The sequence below is a fragment of the Balaenoptera physalus genome, assembly GCF_965194825.1.
Source record: "Balaenoptera physalus genome assembly, chromosome: 12".
NCBI lineage: Eukaryota > Metazoa > Chordata > Mammalia > Artiodactyla > Balaenopteridae > Balaenoptera > Balaenoptera physalus.
Window position 1 is genome coordinate 22480728 of NC_138897.1, and position 15853 is coordinate 22496580.

Below are 15853 nucleotides of genomic sequence, written 5' to 3' on the forward strand. Positions count from 1 at the left end.
AATGGAACAGGATAGAAAGCCCAGAGATAAACCCATGCACATATGTTCACCTAATCTTTGATAAAGGACGCAAAATATACAGCAGAGAAGACAGCCTCTTCAATAAGTGGTGCTGGGAAAATTGGACAGATACATGTAAAAGAATGAAGTTAGAACACTCCCTAACACCATACACAAAAATAAACTCCAAATGGATTAAAGACCTAAATGTAAGGCCAGACACTATCAAACTCTTAGAAGAATACATAGGCAGAACACTCTATGACATAAATCACAGCAAGATCCTTTTTGACCCACCTCTTAGAGAAATGGAAATAAAAACAAAAATAAACAAATGGGACGCAAAGAAACTTAAAAGCTCTTGCCCAGAAAAGGAAACCATAAACAAGACCAAAAGACAGCCCTCAGAATGGGAGAAAATATTTGCAAATGAAGCAACTGACTAAGAATTAATCTCCAAAACATACAAGCATCTCATGCAGCTCAATATCAAAAAAACGAACAACCCAATCCAAAAATGGGCAGAAGACCTAAATAGACATTTCTCCAAAGAAGACATACAGATTTCCAACAAACACATGAAAGAATGCTCAACATCATTAATCATTAGAGAAATGCAAATCAAAACTACAATGAGATATCATCTCACATTGGTCAGAATGGCCGTCATCAAAAAATCTACAAATAATACATCCTGCAGAGGGTGTGGAGAAAAGGGAACCCTCTTGCACTGTTGGTGGGAATGCAAATTGATACAGCCACTATGGAGAACAGTATGGAGGTTCCTTATAAAACTAAATATAGAACTACCATACGACCCAGCAATCCCAGTACTGGGCATATACCCTGAGAAAACCATAATTCAAAAAGAGTCATGTACCAAAATGTTCATTGCAGCTCTATTTACAATAGCCAGGACATGGAAGCAACGTAAGTGTCCATCAACAGATGAATGGATAAAGAAGATGTGGCACATATATACAATGGAATATTACTCAGCCATAAGAAGAAACGAAATTGAGTTATTTGTAGTGAGTTAGATGGACCTAGAGTCTGTCATACAGAGTGAAGTAAGTCAGAAAGAGAAAAAGAAATACCGTATGCTAACACATATATATGGAATCTAAAAGATAAAACTGGTCATGAAGAACCTAGGGGTAAGACGGGAATAAAGACACAGACCTACTAGAGAATGGACTTGAGGATACGGGGAGGGGGAAGGGTAAGCTGGGACAAAGTGAGAGAGTGGCATGGACATATATACACTACCAAATGTAAAATAGATAGCTAGCGTGAAGCAGCCACATAGCACAAGGAGATCAGCTTGGTGCTCTGTAACCATCTAGAGGGGTGGGATAGGGAGGGTGGGAGGGAGGGAGATGCAAGAGGGAAGAGATACGGGGGTATATGTATATGCATAGCTGATTCACATTGATATAAAGCAGAAACTAGGACACCATTGTAAAGCAATTATACTCCAATAAAGATGTTAAAAAAAAAAAAACAACTGGTGGCGGTCTATTTGAGTGTATATTCTTTGGCAAGAATCTGGAATGTAGGTATTTAGTGTTGCATAGACCTTTTCTTCACAATGAAGTCATCTTTGCTTTTATTTGAAGTATATAAATAACACCTGCTTACTGTAAAACATTCCAACAACACAGAAAGGCTACATGAAAGAAAATGTCACCTGGAGTCCCACAGTCCTGAGATAATCCTCAATATTTTGGTACTCATCCTTTCATTAACCTCTCTCTATATAAAAGTATATGCATTTATCTTTATATAGACATACATTAATCTTTTCATTTTATAAAGCATTAACCTCTATACTATGTGTGTATATATATATATATATATATATATATATATATATAATGTGGGTGTATATGTATGTGTGTATATGTATACAGACATATACATATACACACACATTAATGAAGTTGCATCCTGCATTTTATTTTTAAACCGTGGACCCTTTTGATTCTACTCTATTCTCACTTCTATAAAAAATACCAAGCACAGTAGTAGGAGTGAAATTTTTTCATGAAATTAAGTTCTTCTTTGACCAGTGGTATACCACCTACTCACGGAAATGGGACCGCCTCATACCATAGTCCAGATTCTCAGAAGTAATGGATATAGTAAGGGATCATTTTCCCCTGCCTCTTGCTGTGCAGAACAACATTATAAAACTAACGAGAAGTTATGTTTTCATGGGGAGTGTTAAGGGTCTCACTTGACATGGAAGCCATGCCTTGTGCATCCCAGTATACCCAGTAGCATGCCTGACACATAGGAGATGCTCAGTAAATGCAGGGGATGAGCAAGCTCAGTAAAGTTGCATGGAGAGGCCATAGGACTACATTAATCATAAGGTAGAATGTTGACAACTTTTTTAAAGCACTAACTAAATCTCCCATATTTGTCAAGCTCTTCAAGTCCAGAAAGGCAAGTCTATTCCCATACAGAGAGGTTTTTCTCTCTTCATTCTACAAGTCAGAGTTGGCTAGCTAAGCAGGTGGAGCTCTGAGAATAGGACCGCATGACTATAGTCCACTGATCCCAAAATAAAACCTATGCTGTACACGAGCAAAACAGAGCTCATCCACACATTTCCTGCCATAAAGATGTCCTTAATCAGGGACTCATGACCAGGCCCAGCTGTACCAGCTGAGTTCTACTTTCTACTGATTTCTTATCAATATTGGAGAAACATCACACACAACAACATAGAAATACTTGAAGACAGAACATTTAGATAAATCTTAATCTCTGATTGTCATTCCAGTTTTGCTTCAGGAGACACATTTGGATATTTAGAATTATTTTTAATAATATAATTAAATACATTTTAATGAAAGACTGTATTTTCATTTGGACATTTATGTATAATGTAGCATGCATGAGGTTTTTCCTTTATATTTTTGTTGCTCTAATGTTTATATTTTTAAGTTTATATCTTGGTTATGTAAGAAAACTGGAAAAAATAAACTTCAAACACACAACCAACAATGCACTTCATTTTCATGTCTACTTCTGAAAGAATGCAATCAAACGTTACCATGCTTATATATGCTGAATTCTTCCCAAAGTTGTTTAGTTGCACACTCGTGAGGTTTAACAAAATGACTTATGTCTCATCTAATATAACAATACCGTGAAAGGGATTTTCTATCAGGTTATCTTCACAGAATTATAAGGAGTTGGGGAAATACAAATTGGAAAAGTATCATGATGTCAATCTCAATCCAATAAGGGCAAAGCTTATATAACTCTGCCACACTGTAGTTTTGATTTTAAGTATGTTCTTCTTTTATTTAGACATGACTCTGGCCCATCTCCTCTAACTCCCTGGTAAAAGGAAATGCTTTGATGTAGGTAATGATTTCTCAGACAGAAAAGTCTACTTACAAACCTTATTCCTGTGAAAGACACTGAGGTAGCTGAATTCTGGGAAGCTGGTGATTCAGTAGGTATTTTCGTTGTTGTTCTCATTCCAAGTTGGCTTCTGAGAAGACCCTAAGACAGTGAAAGAATAGTTTTGTTACATCTTACCATTTTCAACCACTTTTTTTTCTTTAAGGGATTAGCTAGTTCCTGGAAAACAAATAGCACTTCTGAAGGTACTATTAGGGAGAACTAATACTCCTTTGCAATTTCCTGCAAACTAACACAACTGTTCGCAGACCCAAGGAACTGCAGGGAGAGCTGTTCTACTTCCATACCAGACAAAATTGCCTTCTCCATCTTTCCTTCTAGCCCCCAACAACCTCACCGATGGCAGAGCTCCTGAGCTCCTCTTCCCACTTCAAAGCCTTGATACACACCTACCTCATGCTTGCCATGCTATCATATATCCCATCCCTTGCTTTACATCAAGGGTCAGCAAACTACCTGTTTTGGACAATAAAGTTTCATGAGAATATAGCCACACCTGTTTGTCTGCATCTTTTCTACAGCTGCTTCCATTCTACGGAGCTAAGCAGCTGTGTCAGAGACCATGTGGCAGGCAAAGCCAGAAATATTAGTTACTGTGTGGCCCCTTACAGAAAATGCTTGCAACTTCTGCTTTAAACTCACAGATTTTCCCCCAAACCCAGGTAGAGATTTTTCAGAGATTCAATCAGCTAACTCTGCAGAGTATCAGCAGTATTTCCTTTCCTTTTTGGTTGTAAGTTGCTACAGATAGCAAGTTTAAGGCTGTATATTTTTAATTAATAAAGCTTATTTTATAGCATTTTCAGGTTCACAGTGAAGTTGGGTAGAAAGCACAGAGAGTTCCTATATACCCCCCGTCCCCACTCATGCACAGCCTCCTCCATTATCAACACAAGAACACTACATCTGTTACAATGGAACTTCCATTAATACATCATCATAACCCAAGGTCAAAGTCTCATTAGGGTTCACTCTTGGTGGTATATATTCTACGGTTTCAATGAATGTATAATGACATGTATCCACCGTGATAATTTCATACAGAATAGTCCCACTGTTTTAAAAATCCCCTGTGCTTTGTCTATTCATCTGTTTTCCCTTCTAGACCCTAGAAACCATGAATCTTTCCACTGCCTCCATAATTTTGCCTTTTCCAGGATGTCATATAGGTGGAATCACATACTATGTAGGATTTTCAGATTGGCTTCTTCTTTCACTTAGTAACATGTACTTAAGGTTCGTCTGTGTCTTTTCCTGACTTGATAGCTCATTTCTCTGTATCGCTAAATAATATTCCATTCCCTGGATGTACCACTCACCTACCGACGTACAGGTTGGTTGGTTCCAAGTCTGGAAAATTATGAATAAAGCTGCTATAAACATCAGCATGGAGGCTTTTGTGTGCAAGTAAGTTTCAATTCACTTAGGTAAATACCAAGAAGAACTATTGCTAGATTGTATGGTACGAGTACGTTTAATTTTGTAAAAAACTGCCAAACTCTCTTCCAAGTTGGCTGAACTACTCTGCATTCCCACAAGCAACTAAGGAGAGTCCCTATTGCGCCACATCCTCACCAGCACTTGGTGTTGTCAGTTTTAGATTTTGGCCATTCTAATAGGTATACAGTGGTTTCTCACTGTTGTTTTAATTTGCAATTTCCTAATGACATATGATGTTGAACATCTTTTCATGTGCTTACTTGCCATCTGTATATATTCTTTAGTGAGATGTCTATTCAGGTCTTTTGCCCATTTAATTGGGTTGTTCATTCTTACTGCTGAGTTTTAAGAGTTCTATGCACATTTTGGATAACAGTCCTGTATCAGATGTCTTTTACAAATACTTTCTCCTAGTCTGTGAAGGCTGTATTTTTGAAAAAGGTTATGTTAAATTTCCATTAGTTAAACCAAGTGATTAACCTACTATAATTTATAAAGTATAAGTATAGACTAAGTCAAGTACTTTTAATAGGTTTTAAAATATTCTCATTACAAAATTAATATTATGTACTATAAGAAATTTGGAGAGAAGAAAAAAAACCACCCAAAATCAGATACCTTTTGGTGTACAAACAATATACCTGTATATCATATGTATAAAGAATAATATTCATATCAAATATAACTGTGCTTAATATATTTGAAAAAATAATTTATCAATATGTTGTGAATATTTATTGAAGCATTACATATTATTCTATAACAATGGTTTTTTTTTTTTTAAATAGGTATACTTTTTTTTTTTTTTATGGCTCTGTTGGGTCTTCGTTTCTGTGCGAGGGCTTTCTCTAGTTGTGGCAAGCGGGGGCCACTCTTCATCGTGGTGCGCGGGCCTCTCACTATCGCGGCCTCTCTTGTTGCGGAGCACAGGCTCCAAACGCGCAGGCTCAGTAATTGTGGCTCACAGGCCCAGTTGCTCCACAGCATGTGCGATCTTCCCAGACCAGGGCTCGAACCCGTGTCCCCTGCATTGGCAGGCAGATTCTCAACCACTGCGCCACCAGGGAAGCCCCTATAACAATGTTTTAAATGAAGGCTTTAGTATTCTATCTTAGCGTTGTATAGTAATTTGATTTTTTCCCCATGTTAGTTATATTGATTCTTGTATCTTTTAAATAACACATTGATGAGTATCCCAGAAAAAAAATTCTAGCATACATCTTTGATTACTTCTTTAGTCTAAGTTTTTAGAAGTGAAATTGTTGGACCAAAATAGAAAATTTTAGAGCTCTTGATGCATATTGCCAAAACATCCTCCAGAAAGATTTTTTTCTTCTAACACCCTTAGGAAACCATTATGACAGTGTTATAAATACACAAACATTTCATTTTATGAGGTGCACTAATTCACATCCATTTACTGTATGATCAATTCTTTTCAGACACAAAATGACATAACTTGATCTATTCACTAACACTAAATTTGACTCCAAATTAACATGGTTTGTTATCAAACACCAAGTACACTTTTAGAGGATAAGAAGTTGGGAAAAAAATAGTTAACATTAAAAACAAGCTAACAAATAAGCAAGCAGGCAAACAAACAAACAAAAGCCTATGACTCCAGATCTGAAGGAGGTCTTAGAAGATGCCCTAAAAGATGCTTTCAATGTGGTCAATATCCTTAGACTACTAAAAACATAATCTTCCCAAATTCACAAGCAAATAACTAACTCTCATGTGAAACTCTAACTCTGGAACAGTTGCCTGAAAATTACTTGCCCCATTATTTCAAATTTACACCTATGTACACAGTAAGTGCTAACTGACTCCCTTTGAATATTTGAATTACTTTCGTTCCAGTGGAAGAGGCCATACCACCAAGAGCTTCCTATGAGAAGCATTGTGATAGGGTGGGCTTAGGATCAGTCAGACTTGGGGGTCAAATTCTAACTCTCTGATAAATCATTTACCCTAGACAAGCCTCAACTTCTTTCTAACAGAGGCAAACTACTTATGTCATTAAGATCATTAAGAAGTTTAAATAACACAAAATATACAGAGCACCTAGTAGCTGACCTCAGTTTTTGGTAACTCCTAGTTCTTCTTCAATGCAGAACAACTTTGTCGTAGAGAACGTGCAAGCTGTGAAAGGGCATATGCCCAACAGAAATTAATGGTACTACAGGAAGACAGGTCTAGCCCATGCACGTCTTACAAAACCTCAGCTTTGCCCAGTGCTAACAATACCCGGCCAGACAGCTAGTGAGAAAAAAAATCATACTACTGAGGGTGTAACACTGGAATGAGAATGGAATTCAAGCATTTCGGTAATAACAATGAGAAAAAGAATACAGAGGAGTAAAAAGCTATGGTTAAGCACTGTATTTTGCCACTAAATGTCAAGGCAATTTTTGGATATTCTGATTTTTGCCTCCAAGATTTTTCCCAAGATTAGATGGCATTGTAATGCCACCGAATAAATAATGCTAACATTCTGGTTCCACAGCTGAGTGATGGCTTCTGACTAGAAATTGAATGAACAGTTTAATGGTAGTTCAAATAGTAGCAAATAGTTGTTTGCCAGTTTACAATCACTTATTCTCATTCGCTCTCTGTCATTTTCTGAGCTATGTTGCAGTTAGGAAAGCTGTCATACAAAATGAAAGTGGCTTTTTCAAGCAGAAAACAAATGTACTCTGGCTGGCAGACTGGCATTTAATCATTCAGTCTCTTAGCGTCATTACTCTGCTGCTAGCATAAAACATCTCGCATTGTTTATGGAGGAGTAGATAGACTGTGAACCCCGGGCCCTTACCAACCTCTACAGGTAGGTGCCACTGAGGTCTCTGTTGTCACTCAGGAAAGTGATCTTTCTTGGCGTGACATCTGGGTTTATCAGCAGTAGCAGAGGTAGAATGTCTCTGCGGCTGTGACTCCTAGATTCACATCTCCTGGTTTGGAGTGAGAGTGTTATAAGGCATATCTCAGTCTTTGGTTGGGTTCACGGTATCACCTCTATGGCTCAGGGACTGGACGCTATTTAAAATACAAGTCTCGGGCTTCCCTGGTGGCGCAGTGGTTGAGAATCTGCCTGCCAATGCAGGGGACACGGGTTCGAGCCCTGGTCTGGGAAGATCCCACATGCCGTGGAGCAACTGGGCCCGTGAGCCACAATTACTGAGCCTGCGCGTCTGGAGCTTGTGCTCGGCAACAAGAGAGGCCACGATAATGAGAGGCCCGCGCACCGCGATGAAGAGTGGCTCCCACTTGCCGCAACTAGAGAAAGCCCTCGCAAAGAAACGAAGACCCAACACAGCCATAAATAAATAAATACAGAATCCTGGTCAAAAAAGGTGATGATTTACTTTCTAAAAAAAAATAAAATAAAATACAAGTCTCTTGTGGCCATCTCTAACCTCTCACCTGATTATATAAACTAGTTAACAAATGAAGACTCTGGTGTCTTCTGGTAAGACTGAACATAAATATTCCTTTCTGTTTTAGAAAACTCGGGCTTTTCCAAGTGATGTGTGTACATCCAGAGTCCCGTCCTTTCCCCCATCCCCTCATTTTAGTAGGTTGCTGTCTTTGGGGAGAAGGAGAAGGGTATTGATTAAATTCACCCATAAGAAGCAGGTCAAGTCAAGCATGCCCACGGGTGGGTGCTGTGCTCCCGGGCACCAGCCTGAGGTGGCACAGAATCAGGTAGCAATTACTGAAGTTTAACAAGAGCAATTTTTCCTCTGGACTCCAGCTGTACCCTCCTGCTAGAGGGTAAAACAGAGAGGCCCCATTACTGAGGGTGTAGTAGTATTGAATATATTTGTCTCTCCTGATTGTGTATATAATGTACCAGGTGTGACGTTTCCTCCCGAAATCACAGTTCTAATTACTTTGAGCAAAGGGAACATTTTGGTGAATACTGTTAATAGAGCAACTTCAAGAAGAAGAAAACTCAAATTTTAGCATTCTCTCCAAGCACCATGCATGCATATTCACACTCAGGCTTTCCATATGTATGCCTTTTAGAATAATTCCTTAGAATACAATAGTTTGCTATTTTAATTGCTTCTCAGTAGAGGGTTATCAATACTGCACTAAACTTAGTTAATGGAATGCATTTTAAAAGATACTCTTCTGTCGTCTGGTCTACAATGTCCAAATTCTTCATGTTCCAATGGTGTATTCAAATGTTCTCCCAGTGAATCCTGTAAGATCCATTTATTGTAGATGATAAGACTGAAGAATGTTCTCCTCCTCTATGCTTTGACATTTGGGAATTTCTTTGTGAGGATCCCAGGGTATAATTATCAGAGGTGTAGACCTCATGGTTTCCATCCAATCTACTATTTGGTTCCTGATGATTATCAGATGTCCTCTATGTCTTGAAAAATATAAATTGATATTAAAAAGACTAGATATATTAGCAAGGAGGATTACCAAAGATGAAAAGACACTAAACTGGAATTGTTTAATTTGGAAGAAAGCATGAAACCACTGAGTTTATTGTTAGTAAAAGTCATTGAGAATGTATCAAATTAGTGATTTATAATGTTTCTATTTATATGTCAAAAACACTGATGTAGTCTCAGGAACTGGCATTGGCTTAAGAGTCTCTGAAATAAAGTGAGTTACAGGTAAACAAACAGCAGCTCCCTTAGGCCTCTGTGCTCCTTTCATTCTTCCCAAACAAGCTTCATCCAACCTTCTAAACCCAGTTAGATTACCCATCAGAGATGTTAGAAGTCAAACTCTTCTGGAGAAGTCTGTACTGCAAAAACAACCTCCATATTCACCTTGCAGGAAATATCAAGATTAATCAATGCCAAGTTTGCAAGTACATTTGTATCTCTACTGCAATTCAGCACCCTGCTGAGCTCTCTAAGGCACAGGAAATAAGAGAAATACCAAGAATGTTTTTACAGCACAATGTGAAGAGAAATGTTGTCTTATTCACCAGGTCCTGAAACTCAGCTTCAGGAGTGCAAGTTAAAACCATTATATATATCAAGAGTTGATATTAGGTTATTTGCTTCCAGTAAGAAATAGAAACAGAAAGGCCAGGGGGAAATATAAGCTAAAACTAGTTAAAATGAGATATTTGTATTACTCAAGTGTCAGGCAGAAACTTAACACCCATGCAGGATTTTGTGAATTGCATGGCACCTCTGCGTGTCAGGCCCATCCTTTCTGCAATGGTTGCATCTTTCATCTTCCCATCGTGGAACCACGTATGGGCCCTTGTTATTAGATCTCATTTTATTTCTGCTCCTTGTGGGAAATGATTTTATGCCACTGTCAGAGCTAACGGCACTTGGAACGTTTTAATCTTGTAACACCTTCTCCTCCATTACACAAGGGAGTCTATTTTTGAGTTTCCGCTGTTATCATGAACAATAAGGGGCCCACACGCACACTTCTTTCCAATTTATTATATTATCATCCCTAACCTCTCAGATAATTTTAACATATTGTCATATATCATGTGCCTCTAACAGTTAGCAAGTACATCCTAAAGTTACCTCTGTAACCACGTCCATTTTATTTTTGGTATAAAACAGCCATTTGAATGGTGGGGTGGGAAGGGGCTGGGATGAGCTGTGGACAAGCACAGTCATGCTGCCAAGTAGAATACCAGTCGGGATGGGAGACACTGCTGTAAGGGAAGAGGGACTGGGGCAACAGGCGGAGATTCGGTGGGAGACAGGAATAAAATGATTCCCAAGGTTTTGGTATGGGCAAGTGGGAAAGGTGTTAGAGGTAGTGTCCTGGAGATTATTTGGTAGAGTTACTTGCCAAACCATTTAATTAGACAGCAGTGTTTTCACAGATGACCCAAGGCAAAATGTTGTTCATTCATTCGTTCATTCTTTCTTTCATTCATTAGGTCATTCCTTCCTACTTGCATTGCATAGGTACTAGATTCCTAACAATCTCTGAGAATAAAAAGAGAAGGAAGGCATGATCTCTGCTCTCAAGGCTCTCACACTCCGGGGAGGGATAACGGACAGATGCCCAGAATCCTTTAAACCAGTGTGAGGCACGTGTCAGCAGGGGGACGTGTGCACCCAACTACCTCAGCCCAGAGGATGTAGGTGTGACCTTTACTGGGGTGGGGAAAGAGGACAAAGGGAGGAGACGAGAAAATCAGAGGACAAAGAGGCAATAAAGATGACTCTCCAGAAGAGATAACGCTTAAGCTGGGCCTTGAAGAGTGAGAACCTACCAGAAAGAAAAAATGAAAGTACCATTTCAGGCAGAGGACAAGAGGCGGAGAAAATTCCAAAGAGAACCTATTCCCCTCTTCTTAGTGTTTCATCACTCCCTCCTAACATCTTGATGCTGCCGGGCTTTGTTGCCTTCAGTGCCAAGATCTTTCAGCATAATCTCCACAAAATGGCACCCATTCTATAGATGAAATCCCCATTCAAGACCTTGATTCCTGCTCACTGACAAATGACAAAGGGCTTGGAACTCTTTCATTGGTGCGTTTTGCAGTGGGGTCAGATCGAATGAGGTACAGCCTTTAGACCTGGAATACCAAGGTAGAAAAATTTGTTGCTTATGTTGAAGGTTTGTCTTATCTGAAGAATGATACCCAAAGCATAAACTGTTATCACACAACCAAAGAGAAAGGGAGGCTTGTTTTGTTCAATGCAATCAGGGAATTCAGGCCAATTAAGAGAGATGGATGAGCAGACTGGAGAGGAAAAAGTACAGTGGGGGCAATGTTCTGTCCCAGGAAACGTACAGTTTTCCCAGGACATTAAAAAAAGGAAAAGAAAAAGAGTAACCTTAGCCAGGAGTGGCTGGCGACAGGCAATGTAATGATAGCTCCGTCTTAAGTGGCCTTCCCAGAGCTCTGTCTTTGGGAACCACAGGTTTGATGCAGGAAGAATGAGTTAAGATTAGTCTTCTACACATAGAATTGCTTTGTATTTTCCTACCATGCTGATACTGTCGATGAAGTTCTTAAGTATGTTCTTCCTTTTTGAGCCCTCAGAGGAAAAAACAAAAGAGCTCTATCCAATGTCCTGGTTTAACTCTCCAGCAATTAAGAAAACCCATCCTCCTTTCAGCAATGCTCCGGAGAGAAAACTGCTTACATGTTTCCGAAGACATAATTGGTGTTATAATTCTGGGGTGACTTCCCTTCCCAGCAGGTATCACTGTACTTATACTGATAATATGCCACAAGCATTGAACTGACTTTAAAAAAAAAAAAAGTGTAAATGCTTGTTATGATTCTCAAGCACTCCAAGTTATTGGGATCAGCGGCTTCAATTGGAAACATTTTATTTGCTTTTATAATAAAAAGTACATACTTGTCATTAGTCCCATGATTCCTTCTGTTGAATACAATAGTGCCTGTCTTTACCCCAGACTTCATTGCTTTTTATTCTGCATCACGTGCTTTATTGATTTTCCTGCTACTGTTATTTCCTTCAATAAGCCATTTTAAAATAACATGAATTTTCTTTAATTATTTTGGCTTCATTCCTATCCACAGCCCTCCCCAGCACTGAGTGTAAGACTATGCTATAGCTTTGGCACTGCTCCGCTTTTCCTTTTTGCCTTCTCATTTATCTCCCCCATGATACCGTGTCAAGATTTTAGGGGGGCAAATACATAACTCCCTTTCTCCTCCTCTTGAGTTTAGAACCAATTGGAAAAAAAAAAAAAAAAAACAAGATAGGCAACAAGCAAATGGAGATCAAAACGTCAGCCTTTACTACTGATAAAGCTGGTTGCAGAGAGCGGGTTCTGGCTGTTAATAGTCCCTCCTTGAATTACAAAGACACGGCCATGTAATCACAAACAGCCCTGGAACACTGCAGCCCTCTCGAACAAAAGGAGACCCCCCATACCCAGCAAGGGTGAGTGTCTGTGTGTCCTCGAGACTGGGTGGCTCTGAAAGAGGGAAACAAGAGGGGCAGAGCCAGGTATTTTGAGGTCCAGTATATTCTGAGCCAAGTTCTTGACTGCAAACCCATCACTGAAGTAAGTTTCATCCTGTATCACTTACCTGTTGAAGCGTGATAGTATGGAGAGGGTTCCTCAAGTGGAAGACCCTTGAGTGAAACACGAGGTTTAGGGGAATTATGTGGTAGGTACTAGAAGCTTCAATTTCCAAGGAAATATGCATATAATGTTCCCTGGCCTTACAGCTACTGAAGAAGTAACTAAAGCTCCAACCTCTTCTCTTTCCTCTCTCTTTTCCCACACCTAGTACATTTATCATCTCGGTGGGATGTTGAGGTTATTCCTCAGAATATGTCAGATTTTGTGGTCTGCGTGTCTGCTATTCACAACTGTTGAACAATTCCAGTGTTACTAGGTCAAAATGCTAATTACTACTGCAATTCTGATAAATGAAAGGCAAATCTTTATTGACTTGGGACTGCAATGAACCAAGTGGTAATTAAAAACAAAAAGTAAAATCAATTATATTGCTCATATACTCGACCTGCACTTCTCATACCAGAGACAGAAACTGAGTTTTCTTACTACTTAGTTACAAATATTTTATCTTAATTTCTGGAGAGGTGATATTTCTCAGGTTAATAGATTTAAGAGTTAAAGGTGCAACTTCCTTTTGATGAGACACAGAAGTTTGTCATTTGGTCAACAATAATTTCCTTGCCCTGCTTTATAGACTGGCCTTCAGCATGTATGAAGATAACCTTTTTATGGAGGGAAAGGAGGCTAGGTATTGGAATTGACATTATAGGACATTCATGCAATTCATGGGCTATAAGGGGCTCAGAAAAATTAGGCATGAGCTTATCTGAGAAGCCTCCAGGTTCTGACTACATACTTCTCTGTACACTTGAACACATCTAAGTCTCCCTACTGGAGCCACATCATACAAACCATTCACAGTATTCATTTCATTTTTTTTTCACCAATGACAAAGCAAGATGACCTTACATGATAAACATTTTTGTTGTACACTCAAGTAGTCACAACCTTTCCAAAGTGTGGTGGTTAATAACATGGTCTCTGGAGTCCCACTGCCAACCTTCCATCACAGGCTGTGATCATGGGAGGTTATATCACTCCCCTGAGCCTCATTTTCCTCAGCTGCCAAAAAAGATAACAATCTACACTGTTGATGACAATGTAAATTAGTGCAGCCATTATGGAAAACAGTATGGAGTTTACTTAACAAACTAAAAATAGAACTACCATATGACCCAGAAATTCCACTCCTGGGCATATATCCAAAGAAAATGAAAACACTAATTTGAAAAGATACATGCATCCCAAAGTTCACAGCAGCATTTTTTTTTTCCTTGTTAAAATGATTTTTATTGTTCTACTTCCTGCTGTTTATACAGGCAGCCACGAGTGGTACATGCATGAGAGCTTTCCCTTCAGGGCTTTCTGACTCCGTTTTATTTAATTTTATTTTTTAATTTTTTTAATATTTTAATTTTTTTAACATCTTTATTGTAGTATAATTGCTTTAAAATGGTGTGTTAGTTTCTGCTTTATAACAAAGTGAATCAGCTATGCATATACATATACACCCATATCTCTTCCCTCTTGCATCTCCCTACCTCCCACCCTCCCTATCCCACCCCTCTTGGTGGTCACAAAGCATCAAGCTGATCTCCCTGTGCTGGGTGGCTCCTTCCCACTAGCTATCGATTTTACATTTGGTAGTGTATATATGTCCATGCCACTCTCTCACTTTGTCCCATCTTACCCTTCCCCCTCCCCCTCCCCGTGTCCTCAAGTCCATTCTCTAGTAGGTCTGCATCTTTATTCCGGCACAGCCCTTAGCTCTTCACGACCTTTTTTTTTTTTTTTTTAGATTCCATATATATGTGTTAGCATACAGTATTTGTTTTTCTATTTCTGACTTAGTTCACTCTGTATGACAGACTCTAGGTCCATCCACCTCGCTACAAATAACTCAATTTCGTTTCTTTTTATGGCTGAGTAATATTCCATTGTATATATATGCCACATCTTCTTTATCCATTCATCTGTCAATGGACACTTAGGTTGCTTCCATGTCCTGGTTATTGTAAAAAGAACTACAATGAACATTGTGGTACATATTTCTTTTTGAATTATGGTTTTGTTACGGTATATGCCCAGTACTGGGATTGCTGGCTGGTATCGTAGTTCTACTTTTAGTGTTTCAAGGAACCTCCATACTGTTCTCCATAGTGGCTGTATCAATTTACATTCCCACTAACGGTGCAAGAGGGTTCCCTTTTCTCCACACCCTCTGCAGCATTTATTGTTTGTAGATTTTTTGAGATGGCCATTCTGACCTGTGTGAAGTGATACCTCATTGTAGTTTTGATTTGCATTTCTCTAATGATCAGTGATGTTGAGCATCCATTCATGTGTCTGTTGGCAATCTGTATATCTTGTTTGGAGAAGTGTCTATTTAGGTCCTCTGCCCATTTTTGGATTGGGTTGTTTGTTTTTTTGATATTGAGCTGCATGAGCTGCTTGTAAATTTTGGAGATTAATCCTTTGTCAGTTGCTTCCATTGCAAATATTTTCTCCCATTCTGAGGGCTGTCTTTTCATCTTGTTTACGGTGTCCTTTGCTGTGCAAAAGCATTTAAGTTTCATTAGGTCCCATTTGTTTATTTTTCTTTTTATTTCCATTTCTCTAGGAGGTGGGTCAAAAAGGATCTTGCTGTGATTTATGTCATAGAGTGTTCTGCCTATGTTTTCCTCTAAGAGTTTGATAGTGTCTGGCCTCACATTTAGGTCTTTAATCCATTTTGAGCCTATTTCTGTGTATGGTGTTAGGGAGTGTTCTAACTTCATTCTTTTACATGTATCTGTCCAGTTTTCCCAGCACCACTTATTAAAGAGGCTGTCTTTTCTCCATTGTATATTATTGCCTACTTTATCAAAGATAAGGTGGCCATATGTGCGTTGGGATATCTATGGGCTTTCTCTCCTGTTCCATTGATCTATATTTCTGTTTTTGTGCC